The following is a 15,011-nucleotide window of genomic DNA, read 5'->3' as shown; positions in this document are numbered from 1 at the left end:
GAGAATGGTAGAAAAATAGTGCAAGAGAGTCAGGATGCCAAGTACCTCCAGGCCATGCATGACTCTTACTCCTACAGTCAGTTCAAATGACCATTGACTTCTGTGACCTGCTGGGCCCCTGGGGGTAAGGCTGATCTGTGGTCAGTATGGATGAGCAGCCAGTGTTAACCTATAAGTCAACCGGTTCATATGAACCATATGAATGGGAGACATGGCTGAAATTTGAATTCAGTCAGTGGCTTTAATCACCCCTTCACTTTACCAGAGAGAGAGAGAGTGTTCTGGGCAGCTTAGAGGTGTTACCCTGGCAACAGACCTCTGCCTATCCAAAACATTTTAAGAATTGCATAATATGTGTATGTGTGTCTGTGTGTAGAAGTGAGTTTTCATCATATCACACGTGAAAGACCACACACACAAATACCCATATCCTACTTAAATTATTTTGTATTCTTCTATTATATTTTTGCTACATTTGTATCCTCTTTTTTTTCCATTGAGCTTTTATTGTTTTTTACTCTTTTATTCACTTAAAGTAAAGCTCTATAACTTTTTTATAATTTCAGCCAGTAGTTTTGAAAGGGATGCGCACCATTTTACAAATGGTGCCGAAGAACATGGCTGACGTTTTACATTCTTCCAACCAATTGTGCTATTTTTGATCTTATTGTGTACATAATGTTGCTGTTGCCATCTCTTATGACAGGAAAGAACGTCTGGACATCAGAACAGCGATTACTCACCACGGACTGGAAGAAACGTTTTCCATTCCATCGTTGTCCAACGAGAAGGATATCCTGCTTTCACTTGAACAGGCCCAGATCCACGCCTTTTGCTTGAAGAAAAGACGCAGGAAAAGGGGCCGCAGATCGGGCAGCCATCTGAGAATCCACAGGCAAGCGGGTAAACTCCCACTGCCATCCGTTCTTCTTGCTAATGTGCAATCATTGGAAAATGAAATTCATGACCTACGATTAAGATTATCCTACCAACGGGACATCAAAAACTGTAACATCTTATGTTTCACAGAGACGTGGCTGAACGACGATACAGACAATATAGAGCTAGCGGGATTTTCCATGACCTGAAGAACAGAGACGCTACCTCTGGTAAGACGAGGGGTGGGAGTGTGTGTCTATTTGTCAATAACAGCTGGTGCGCGATGTCTAATATTGAAGAAGTCTCGAGGTTTTGCTCACCTGAGGTAGAGTACCTTATGATAAGCAGATGACCACACTATCTACCAAGAGAGTTCTCATCTATATTATTCGTAGCCATCTATTTACCACCACAGAACGAAGCTGACACTAAGACCGCTCTCAACCAACTCTATAAGGCCCTAACCAAAGAAGAAAATGCTCACGCAGAAGCGGCACTCCTAGTGGCCGGGGATTTTAATGCAGGCAAACTTTTTACCAGCCTGTCACATGTGCAACTAGAGAGAAAAAAAATCCTAGACCACCTTTACTCCACACACAGAGATGCATACAAAGCTCTCCTCTGCCCTCCATTTGGCAAATCTGACCATAATTTTATCCTCCTGATTCCTGCTTACAAGCAAAAACTAAAGCAGGAAGTACCAGTGACTCGCTCAATACGGATGTGGTTAGATGATGCGGATGGTACACTACAGGACTGTTTTGCTAGCACAAACTGGAATATGTTCAGGGATTCCTCCAAAGGCATTGAGGAGTACACCTCCTCATCGACGTGCATCGACAATGTCGTCCCCACAGTGACTGTATGTACATGCATGACAGAATCAGCTGTTCTGGATGACTGTGTGATAATGCTTTCGGTAGTTGATGTCAACAAAACCTATAAACAGGTCAACATTCACAAAGCCGCTGGGCCACCAGGACGTGTACTCAAAGCATGCGCGGACCAACTGTCAAGTGAAGACACTTGACATTTTCAACCTCTCCCTGACCGAGTCTGTAATATCTACATGTTTCAAGCAGACCACCATAGTCCCTGTGCCCAAGGAAGCAAAGGTAACCTGCCTAAATGACTACCGAACTGTGGCATTCACGTCGGTAGCCATGAAGTGTTTTGAAAGGCTGGTTATGGCTCATATCAACAGCATCCTCCCGGACACCCTAGACCCACTCCAACAGAGCCACACCCGCCCAAACAGATCCACAGATGACGCAATCTTAATCGCACTCCACACTGCCATTTCTCACCTGGACAAAAGGAACACTTACTGTATGTGAGAATGATGTTCATTGACTACAGCTCAGCGTTCAACACCATAGTGCCCACGAAGCTCATCACTAAGCTAAGGACTCTGGGACTAAACACCCTCCTCTGCAAATGGATCCTGGACTTCCTGATGGGCCGCCCCCAGGTGGTAAGGGTAGGCAACAACACATCTTCCACGCTGATCCTTAACACTGGGGCCCCTCAGGGGTGTGTACTTAGTCCCCTCCTGTATTCCCTGTTCACCCACGACTGCGTGGCCAAGCATGACTCCAACACCATCATTAAGTTTGCTGACAACACAACAGTGGTAGGCCTGATCTCCGACAACAAAGGAGCTGATCATGGACTACAGGAAAAGGTGGGCCGAACAGGGCCCCATTAACATTGACGGCGCTGTAGTGGAGCGGTTCGAGAGTTTCAAGTTCCTTGGTGTCCACATCACCAACGAACTATCATGGTCCAAACGTACCAAGACAGTCGTGAAGAGGGCACGACAAAACCTTTTCCCCCTCAGGAGACTGAAAATATTTGGCATGGGTCCCCAGATCCTCAAAAGGTTCCTCAGTTGCACCATAGAGAGCATCCTGACCTGTTGCATCACCGCCTGGTATGGCAACTGCTCGGCATCTGATCGTAAGGTGCTACAGAGGGTAGTGCAAACGGCCCTGTACATCATTGAGGCCAAGCGTCCTGCCATCCAAAACCTATACAATAGAGGGTGTCAGAGGAAAGCCCATAAAATTGGGTGACGGTACCGGAGCACCAAGTATAGGACCAAAAGGCTCCTCAACAGCTTCTACCCCCAAGCCATAAGACTGCTGAACACTTAATAAAATTACCACTGGACAATTTACATTGACCCCCCCCCCCCCTCCCTTTTGTACACTACTGCTACTTGCTGTTTATTATCTATGCATAGTCACTTCACTCCCACCTTCATGTACAAATTACCTCAACTAGCCTGTACCCCTGCACACTGACTCGATACCGGTGCCCCCTGTATATAGCCTCGTTATTATTATTCTTGTTGTGTTACTATTTATTTTAGTCTACTTGTTAAATATTTTCTTAATTCTTCTTGAACTGCATTGCTGTTTAAGGGCTTGTATGTAAGCATTTCACGGTAAAGTCTACACTTGTTGTATTCGGCGCATGTGACTAATAAAGTTTTGAGGGTTTTTTGAGAGTTTGTGAGAGTTTGTGTTTACTCCTCGTTTTGTGTGTACTACATCATCCATCATCCAATTTCCAAAAAGTTACGTCGTTTTTTTAAGGGGTGGGGTGGGTTGTAATTTGTATTATATGTTACGAATCCAATTAGTACAAGTAACTAATTGGTTGTGCTTAACTCTTACTCTGTCTGTTAGATATTTAACATCTGCAATATATACTTCCGAGTGTGTTTATTCTAACAAGACTGCATCTTTAATGACTTTTCAATTGCTGTTGCAGTGTCCAGAGGTGATCCTGCAAGTAAGCAGTTTGTTGCGCTGCATACTCCCCATATATTATGTGATATGAATAATAAACACGCTTTAACTAGCGGGCTGCTGGTTCATGATTTCAGGTACAATCCACTGCTGTGCCACTGTGCCCTTGAGAAAGGCACTTAAACCCCACAGCTAGGGCGATGCAAGAAGCAAAGTCCTGCCTCATTCCACACACAAACTGACTGCGTCAAGTTGCATGAATCAAAAATGCGTCCGTTGTAAGAGAAGAATGCCTCAGCAGAATAGGACGACTGCATACGGCGGAATATACACCAACGTGTCTTTATTCTAAACAATATTCTAACCCTTGTTAGAATAAACACACTCGGAAGTATATATTGCAGATGTGCATAATGTTCTTTGTTAAATATCTAACAGACAGAGTTAAGAGGTAGGAGTGCAGTAAGCAAAACTAACACACAAAAAAAGATCAAGAGGGATCATGACATCTTGTGCTCTATGGAATGGGCAACTGTGGGTAGGTACTGACTCATTATTCCAATGGGAGACCTTTAAACTGGGCCTGCAATCCATAATGACTAGTATTGTTGGCTACAGTTGGGTTGTGCACAGTTCATTCCTCCTCTCCTCCCCTTCTCTCCCCTATACAATTGCTCTACCCCTCTGCTCTTTTTCACCCTGGCTCTCTGCAAAGAGTAGATGAGTCACACTGCCTGCCCCTGAGAGGGGTGTCCTCCTTGACACTTCATCACTGACTGAACACATGAGTGAATACACACACACACACACACACACACACGCACACACACTCTACCTCTTTCCGGCAATCCCCTTTCACCCTTTCTTGCCCTTTCCCTCCACATTATTCTCTCTATCCTGCCTCTCCCCTCTCTTTTTCCTCAACCAACACTGCTCTCCTTTCTTTCTTTCTTTCTTTCTTTCTTTCTTTCTTTCTTTCTTTCTTTCTTTCTTTCTTTCTTTCTTTCTTTCTCTTTCTTTTCTTCTTGCTCTTTGAATGCCAGACGTGCAGTCCAGTGAGACGTCCTTCTCATCAAGGTTATGGCTGGGTTACCGTGTGCGTTTTTATTCCCCTTAAAACAGCAGCTTCAGTTGTGACTAAGAACAATAATCTGTAGCCTACTCTGTAACTTAACCTGTTTCTGTTTCTAGTCTGGGCATTAGGACCTACGTGTCATGTGTACTTATTCTGTGCATGAATTGTATTGTGTACACACATCCAGATGCTCAGCTCGTTTGTGTGGTTTTGGGAGAGGTTCTCTGGAATATTAATGTGGACTGGTTGAGGTTATCGGGACAGTATTAAGCCCAGTTTTAAATAATTCCATAACAAAATTAGGCTGTAATGATGAGAGCATACAACTATTGACTATGAAAGTGTGCTGTTTTCTGCTGACTTAGACAGCTTGTGTCATAAAGCAGGTTGGATAATTTGCATACAGAGAGGACCGGGGAATCTGGTCACAATGCAGACGCAGTGGGCGGATAAGAGACACATTTTATTACCATGTGTAGACGCAACAAATCTCGATCACATATTGATCGGATCATCTTGATAGGATGACGTCAACCACATGTTAATGGAAGGTGTGACCACGGCTACTGAAGCTTCTGCACTAATTAAGGGCCAAAGGTGAGGAAGTGATAGGTGACCTGTTACCTTTGAACTCCTGTAAATGGATGATTCAGGTGGAGAATTATCGCACCAAAACACTACCCTGTCCTATAGCTAATTGAGGTCTTCTTCATTCAAAAGCATTTCAGAGAACCATTTCAATCTAGTCTTATGAATGATGAGAAAGTTGATTGCATAGATGTAACACATTTCGCTGGGTCTCAAAGCACTTTACCTTGCAACAGAGGAACTATACATGTTCACTACAAGGGCACACCATTTTTAACATTTGAAATATCTAATTCTGTTTCCTACTGCATATGGGTGTGCATTGTGATCTTTCAGGGAGGCCAACATTTGTAGTGGTTATCTAATGACAAATGAAGGGAGAGGAGGTTGAGATTGTTTGACTTGCACACATTCTGTTCTGATATTGATTATGGTCACATGATGGGGGCAATGTCTTCATTCTACGTCCCTGGATTGTTTGCTCTTAGTAGCCTATGAAAGGAGACAGTGATAAATGCTAATTATCAATCCATTAAAGACATTAGCTTGGAGACCTATGAGAAAGACCAGGCAAAGGGAATCTGGGACACACTAGATTGTTTTGAAAAGAGCAAAATATGTCAAACCAACCAGTGTCTGTGGTGTATCACAGCTACTTTAAGCAACATAACTTAATCATGAATAAGGAAGAGAGAGTAAAATGTGAATTGCTTAGCTATATAAATAGGACAGGGAAACACAAGTTAAGTATATTAATTCATTATTCATTGCACTTACAGAAGATAAGCACCATTATCATTGCAAAATTTGCATCACCATTCAATTGGGCACTCCGTACCACCACACACAACAAGTCTCTCAGAAGGCAGCATAAGGTTTTTCAACAGAAGAGTCTGCAACTCCCATCAAGACAGACCAGCATTTCTCACACTTTTAGAAGTTTATTCACCATCATTTAGTCTAAGGGGTTTTCACACCTCTGCCCTGGAAGAGGCCAACACAACCATTCACACACCACATCCAACCCCCTTCTAACCTCCTTCTCCCTGAGCACTTACTCTGACCTCTCTGGCACCCCCCCACCAGCTGCCCAGGTGTAAACATTTTGCACCTCTTCGCTCACTGAAGAATTTACCAGGGGAGACATGCCTTTTTACTCATCCTGGGAAAACCCAACTTTAGTTTAACTGAACTTACAAAGGCAAAACAATATTGTCTGAAACAACAGCTTGACTACAACTTGAAAGAAAAGTGACTTTAACTGAAATAATCAAATGCCTCATTACATTTTGTATATTAGGCATTTAGCAGTAGCTCTTGTGCAGCGGCTATTTAGCTTGTATGAAAACAGGTTTGCTATTAATGCATTGGCTAAAGTAGAATGGTTCTAGATGCGCAAGTGATTAACACAAGGAGTAAATTCAACATTAGGCATCCACGTATGTCTGCCCGGCTAGGGCGTAAATGTGGATTAACTTGAAGGAAACAACTAGCGAATTAGCGTTAGCACTGATTAGCATTAGCATTAATATGCTCATTAGGTGATGATATATAGATGACTCTGACACTCTTGAATCCACTAAGGTTAAAGGCAGTAGAAATCCAATTGAGCCTCAAGGAGGGTAAGCTAGCCATGCTACAAGGCCCAGGAGTTACACTAGCTAACATGCTGTTCGCACTGGAAAACTGTGAAGAGAAGTTAGGAAACTAGCCAGACCAGTCATTGCAGAGGGTTGTTGTGTTCTTGTGAATATTTTTCATAATTTATAGACATTGTTACTTTTCTCAAATGTCGAAAATCCAGTGTTTCTATATCAAAGGGTTTTGTTATATTTTAGTATTCTGTTATGTATATAAAGTGTAATATTGGAATGCAAACTCAAAATTGAAAACATTTCAATTCCTATATCTGACACGGTACAGGTGTCTTTTATTTAAAGACCATAACCATGCATGTGAGGTGTATACTTTTGTTTTAAAGTAGATTTGTTTAAGACTACCAAGAAACCCTCTGTGTGACCCTTTTACTGCAGTAAAAGGTTAGGTGCTAGTAACTCAAGCATTTGGCTGCACCCGCTATAATATCTGCTAAACTGTGTACGTGACCGATAAACTTTGATTTCTAAGGTTACATATATTAATATGGGCTATTCTTACCCCTTTTCTTGGTAGCTTGTCATAGATAGACATAATATGGAGAAAAATAGATATATTTGTGTGTGTGTGATGTTGGGCTTAAGTTACTGACCCTGTGGCTTGGCTCTCTCATTCGTCCCAGGCTTTTTTGGGCCGGGAGTAATGTTCCCATGAATGCATGACAATGTAGCATTCAACCTCCATTCATCTATGCCAGAAGTGTCACGGTTCATGAATCCACTGCCTCCGTCTCTCTCTCTCTCTCTCTCTCTCTCTCTCTCTCTCTCTCTCTCTCTCCAGTGTTTGTGTTGGTTTCCCAATCTCGGCCTGAATGGAACCACTTATATATGTTCTGTTACCAGTGTTTCTTGTTGTCAGATCGTTGTTTCTTCTCTGACTGCTCTTCTCTTGTGTGGATTATGCATTCAACTCCCCTGGTTTTCTCCATCGGAACATCATCTATGCCAGTACAGTCTGTCTGTCATGTTGCTGCTGTGAACTACATTCATTAAAACCATCGTTGCTTGCATCTTGCATCCGCCTCTGTGTTGTAACAAGAAGTGACAGCAACAACACCCAAATGACACCATTCTAATTTCCTGACAATGAGCCACGCAAGTGGCAACATGTATTGCATCGGTTATCAAAGCCATCGTTGGTGAGATAATTTCCTGAATGTATAGGGGGCACGTAAGGACTAACGTCGGACTAATACACAGAGAAAAAAAGTCAGCTAGTAACATTAAAGAGAATGCCGACTCCTTTCATCCAGAGCAGTGGTTCCCAAACTTTTTATGGTCCCGTACCCCTTCAAACATTCAACCTCCAGCTGTACCCCCTCTAGCACCTGGGTCAGTGCACTCTCAAATGTTGTTTCTTGCCATCAATGTAAACCTGCCACACACACACACACACGTACGATACATTTATTAAATATAAGAACGAGTATTTTTGTCACAACCCGACTAGTGACAAGAGCTCTTATAGGACCAGGGCACAAATAATAATATAATAATAATCAATCATTTTGCCCTTTATTTAGCCATCTTACATATAATCCAGTTGTTTGTGTCGTCTGTTTTGGGAAAGTACCTGCGTAATTGCGCACCCAACTCACTCAGGTGCTTTCGCTATATCACATTTGGCATAGTCTGTAAGCTTGAGTTAATTTGCACACAAAAAATCATACAATGATCGAAAGACCTGTGTGTTGTCCTTGTTAATGCAGACAGAGAAGAGCTCCAACTTCTTAATCATAACCTCAATTTTGTCCCCCACATTGAATATAGTTGCGGAGAGTCCCTGTAATCCTAGATTCAGATCATCCAGGCAACAAAAAAACATCACCCAGATAGGCCAGTCGTGTGAGAAACTCGTCATCATGCAAGCGATCAGACAAGTGAAAATGGTCAGTAAGGAAAACTTTAAGCTCATCTATCAATTTAAAAAAAATGTGTCAATACTTTGCTCTTTGATAACCAGAGCATTTCTGTGTTGTAAAAGCGTTACATGGTGGCTGCCCATATCCTTGCATAATGCTTTAACAAAGTTAACCATTTTCACTGTAGTGTCCAAAACGTCTTTCAAGCTGTCAGGCATTCCCTTGGCAGCAAGAGCCTCTCGGTGGATGCTGCAGTGTACCCAAGTGGCGTGGGAGAAACTGATCGCACACGTGTTACCACTCCGCTATGTCTCCCTGTCATGGCTTTTGCGCCATCAGTACAGATACCAACTCATCTTGACCACCAAAGTCCATTTGATGTCACAAAGCTGTCCAGTACTTTAAAAAGATCCTCTCCAGTTGTCCTGGTTTCCAGAAGAGGATGTCTTCCTTAATTGACCCCCCATAAACGTAACTGACATATACCAGGAGCTGTGCCAGGCCCGCCACATCTGTTGACTCATCCAGCTGTAACACATAGAATTAACTGGCTTGTATGCGAAGCAGTAATTGTTTCAAAACATCTCCTACCGTGTCACTGTGTTGTTTGATGAAGATATTGTCTGTATAGTTTTTTTGGCCTTTTCCCCCAGCATTGTCCCAGCAATATCTGTGGCAGCAGGAATAATTAAGTCCTTCACAATAGTATGGGGCTTGCCTGACCTAGCCACTCGGTAGCTCACCATATAAGACACTTCTAGCTCCTTCTTATTAATGGTATATGTTGCTTTTATATGTCTTACTCTCAAAAGTCGTCGTAATTCTCGCTCAAAAAACTCCCGTAGCTTATTTTTCAAATTGCCATGTTTTGTTTCTAAATGTCTGCACAAGAGTAAACTTTCATTGAGTTGTGAGATAGTATTTTTGCATATATAACACTGTGCCTGAGGAAAGGCACTACTCCCAATATAATTGAGGCACAAATCAATGTTGTTCTCATCATATTTGCGCCTCTTCGATGATCCAACGTCCCTGTCTGGTTTTCGGTGCTTTCCCGGGTAATGGGGCAGTAGCTCTTTGGCTGCATCAGATTCACAACTGTCAGTGTCCATGCTAGCTAGAGCTAGCAACAAATGTAGAATTCCTGATGCTAGCATTGGATGTGCTTGTGGAAGCAGAACAACTTGTGTCGTCGACAAATGCAGGTGTAGTAATGCTGGTAGTACTACTACCAGTAGAGCTGGTATGTATGTGTCTCTATGGATGCGGGCCTTACTTTTTTAAACTATTTATCCATTTTCGAGCAAATGGAATGAGCAGCAGCTACGTTTGGCTACATACGGACCGTTAGTGGAATTCCCGCGAGAGACTAACGGTTAATGTGATTAGATGTTATTTATTTGACTAGGCTACCTGTATTTGACATTGTGTTGTTATTTCGCTGAACACTAGATGGTTTAATTTTATTTTTGGCAGTGAAACGAGAGTACTCAGGCGAGAAAAAAAACATCACCCAAATGTATAGCCCCGTTGGAAAAGCTAAATGGACTGTTTGAAAATGTTTTATTTGGCGTACCCCAGATTGGGAATAGTAGGTTAGTAAGTGAGCAGCTAAAATGTCACGTTACAAAGATGTCTGCAGTGACAGTTAATTAAGCAATAATGCTTGAGAAACCACAAATTATCGTTTCATTCGAATTGTTCTAATGATTCGATGTTGACTTCAAAAAATAATGATTTAATAAATATCCAATAGGCCTACATAGGCAACAACTATTATGGTTGGCGAGTTTGACCTAACCAAGCTAGTAGGTGATGTTAATAGTGACGTTTTCGTTGATGGCACACGAGTGGAAGAACTGTCCATGATCCTGGCACTGTTTGGTGACAGCCAGTGTTTTCCTCCTCTTTGCTGGCATGGGACAGATCACATTTGTGAAATGATACATTGTTGCACAGGCCTTAGAGGTAGACAGGTATGTATATACAACCCCCAACTGTTGCAAACCAGATAATAGCATGTAAATGTGTAGATGCTCTTTTCCCAAAGGAAATTAAGTTTACAAAGTTGCGGAGAGAAACATTAAACACGTCATGGTATTTTGCAGGAGTTGTTGACCCACAACTCCAGCATATCAACCAATCAGCATCCAGGATCCAAACAACCTGTTTTATAATGAGTAACAACCTCCATGCAATATCATATCGATTCCTCACTGATAATGCAGGTCACTGAAGCCAAATCATACAGCGATATTGGGAAATGATTTCTGCAACAGTTTTACTGAAAACTTTCCACAATGAGGAGCCTAAAGAGAAAGGTCATGTTGATATATATATATGATCTGCTGTATTTTATTTAATATTCGGGCATCTCGGGAAATATCTTTCTGGGGAGATAAACACTTCAATGCTCTCAGGTCCACCACTCTTCTGAAGTCTTTCTTTTGTTTGTGTTCTTTTGTGAGAACATCTCGTACACAGGGGCACTTGAGGGGCCTTGAACATACATAGATACCCCCTGAGCTTCTGCACATTTCTTGGTCCTAGAGTACAAGTCCTCGACACGCACACCACGTTTGTTCAAATTGGTGAGAAAAGATTTCACGGGAAACAGGGCGATAAAAAAAGCAAGGGCTTTCAGAGTTCAAGATGATAAAATAAGAATCCTTGTGGATGAAGATATCATTTGAATACTAACTTTGAAGCGGTCTTTGGGTAATGTAAAAAAGTGCCATTTACAGAATATGAAGTTCCAAAAATATGAACCTAAGCAGACCACCTCCACCACTAATGGGAGGCCATGAAAGGCCATGCTTTAAATATCAGAGCAAAACCCCTGGCGACTCCACTGTACAAATACTAGTCTGGCTGGAAACTCTGGAGCCCGCGGGACAGTGATGCACAGACAGCAGTATTATTTGCTAACACCAACCACGACAATCGTCAGGCAAGCTGTCAAATGTGGCACTATATTTACACACACACACACACACACACGCACACACGCACACACGCACACACGCACACACGCACACACGCACACACACACACACACACAGGGCTAGTGGTAAGGCCTGCTGACTTGCGACCATGTTCGCGCCCGGGTGAAGTCCGCGCTGTCGGTTTCCAGCTGTAAGCTTGAAACAGTGATCTACTGTATAAATGACAGCACTGAATAATTCATGGCACAGCCTTAAACCTCAGGCTTTGTAGTGGTAGCTGGACTTTTATCAAACTCTAAATGTTTTGGTGTGAGTTTGACCCTCCCCTCTTTCACTCCCGTTTAATTGGGGCATGGAGCAGGCAGTACCACACACACACACACACACACACACACACACACACACACACACACACACACACACACACACACACACACACACACACACACACACACACACACACACACACACACACACACACACACACACACACACACACACAAACAGTGACCTATACCCCCCCCCCCCAGTGTGTGTGTGTGTTTGTGCATGTACCTGTGGTAAATATGTGTTTGTGTACGGAAGAGAGTGTGTCTGTGCAAATAAGGGCAGAGAACACCATGTTAGCTGATGTGTCATCTGGGAATGCTTGGGGACAAACAGCTCTGTTCCATTGTTGATTGATGGGGACACGATTGCTGCCAGGAAATTTCGACAGGTACATAAACATGAAGGAAGTTAACAAAACTACTACACTATAACTACACTTATCCAGGCCACCAAAGTGAATTGAGTGTTGTTGGTAGAGATCAGAAAAAAGATGAATGAACTGAAACTTGAGTACACAGGGTTTTGTTGTCATCAACAACATCAGGGGGTATGAACACAGGCATACTCCTACCCACACACCCACACACACACCTGGTCTGCAGGGGAACCAAGTTTTCAGCAAGAACGGTCAGCTCACCCAGAGTTCACCATAGGGGATGGGGGAGGGGTGTCCATTTCTGTGGCTAGTCCTGGGAAAAGTGCCTGCACCCTGGCTAGAGGGCGTCAAAATCAACCAGCCAGAGGCCCCCCCTGCCTCCAGGGATCGACCCCTCAGGGTTTCACACCTCCAACTCTGGGTCATGGGAGAGCCAGGGGAACACTACAGACCACCGTGACATCAGGAACAAACCAGGGCCTGTCTGAGAGAAGAAATTAAGTGCACTAACCTGACCTGAATCAGACAGGAGGGAGCGAGTGGGTGGGAGGGAGCAAGGAGGAGCTAAAGAGGAAGTGAATGATGGAGGGAACGTAGGAGGAGAGATGGAAGAAGGAAGGGAGAGGGGTGCAGGGGGATATTTTACTAATGATGAAAGTGGGGGTTAGGGCACCCCAGGAGGGGGCAGTGGGGGGTGGGGGGTTGAAGTGTGGGAACCAGCACCCCTCGAAGGAGGAGGGTGAAGCTTGACACGGAGGCCTGAGAAGAGACACGGCTTCTTGTTGATCTAGCTGATAGGGGCTATTAAGGCTGGTAGCCGGATTTATGAGCAGGCGGGGCTAGACAGGCTTGATTGGGCTTGGCTGGGAAGGACCCCTGGTCTTCTCATCTCAGAGAAACAGAGAGAGGTACACACGAGACACAGCAGGTTCAAGCTACTAGGGGTTTTTCCCCAAGTTCACTGGTGTAGATTATAGATGTTTAGGGTGTCTCTGGGTGACATTTTCTGTTAGCTTGAATGCTCAAAAAAGAAGGCATTACTCACAATCCTTTCATCAGGATTAATCATCAAAACCTCTCAATTGACCATGTCACAGAAATGGTGGCACTGAAATGGTGGTGATAATTTCCTCAGTAAATAGTGAAGTAAATAGTGGATAAACCATAGGCGATGTGCACAATACAATCGTGAACTGCAATATTCCAAACTCATTTTCCCTTCCCCTCTTTTTAAATGTGATGGTTGTTTTCACACAGGAAGGTTGAATGAGAACACATTCTCTGAGGGCGCTTATAGGTGGCCATTATAAAGCAGTCCGTTTCACCAGTAACTGTTACAGACACGGTGTTCTGCATGCCAGAACTCTTTTCAGTTCCACTTGGCATCACCATATGCCAGCTAAGTAGTGCCCACGCTTTGGGAGTGCCAGGCAGGAACCGTAAAGGAGAGTTGACCCCTGTGCCATGGCCGTAGGTGGGCAGGAATGCCAAGCGGTGAGACGTGGTGCTCTATGTGCCGAGAGAGGGTGGGAAGAAAGTCAAAGACAAGCACACCCTGTACAGAATGTTCCTATAAAGGCTCCCAGATAAAGTAGCACCTGATACGAGCCTATGAGACTGTGGGTGTGGTGTGCGTGCGTGAGTGTACATGAGAGCATCAATCGAAAGTGGGTCAGAAGTGACTAATGACCAGCCTGCATATAATTCTAGATCCATCTAAAAATAAAAGCCAATAAATGAGTCCTCGTGAAAATGAGATGCCCCTCTGACAGCTGAGCTGAGGTCAGTTTGGACAGTCTTGGCTGGGAGAGGAAGGTCGTGGGGGAGGGTGGTCTGATTTGAAGTAAGTCTGTACACAGAGCCAGCCTCTGTGTGAAAGACTTTCCCAGAACCATCCAACATTGAACATAGACAAATAGCTGTAAAATCCTGACTTTCTTCAAAAAGGGAGGAGAGTAAGTACAGACAGACAGACCAACTTGGACTCATTGGTAGACGTAACATAGTTAAAGTATATTCAACAGCCCCAATTAGTATAATATATTAGGTTTCGCATGGTATGTATTAATTGTGGATGTCCATCATCCATTTGGTATGACATTAACGAATTACAATTTGTTGTTGCTAACATTAGCGAGGTGGCTAATGTTAACATTAGCAAGGCTAGGGGTTAGGGTTAGGAGTTAGGTTAAAGGGTTATGGTTAGCTAACATGCTATGTAGTCCCTGATGAGATTCGAACTTGCAACCTTTGCGTTACGAGACGTTCGCCCTTTGGGTTGCCGCATATCGACCCAGCCCAACCACTCTACTTTCGTTTCGCCTTAAGAAATCTTCTGTCTTATGTAACCAAATTAACTCATTTGAGCATTTCGGGCTTTACGTTTACTATGTTATGTCTAGTCTATGAGACCAGGCTGGACAAACACAGACAGACAGGCAAGCACACACACAGAAGGGAAGTTGAGTGACTAAAGATTCAAAGATGAGTAAAAACTACTGGAATTCTCCTTACCATGAAACTCCCTGTGGGTCAGGGAGCAGAT

The sequence above is a fragment of the Oncorhynchus masou genome, chromosome 24 (genome assembly GCF_036934945.1).
Source record: "Oncorhynchus masou masou isolate Uvic2021 chromosome 24, UVic_Omas_1.1, whole genome shotgun sequence".
In the NCBI taxonomy this organism is placed as follows: domain Eukaryota; kingdom Metazoa; phylum Chordata; class Actinopteri; order Salmoniformes; family Salmonidae; genus Oncorhynchus; species Oncorhynchus masou.
Note: the sequence above shows the minus strand (reverse complement) of the source record.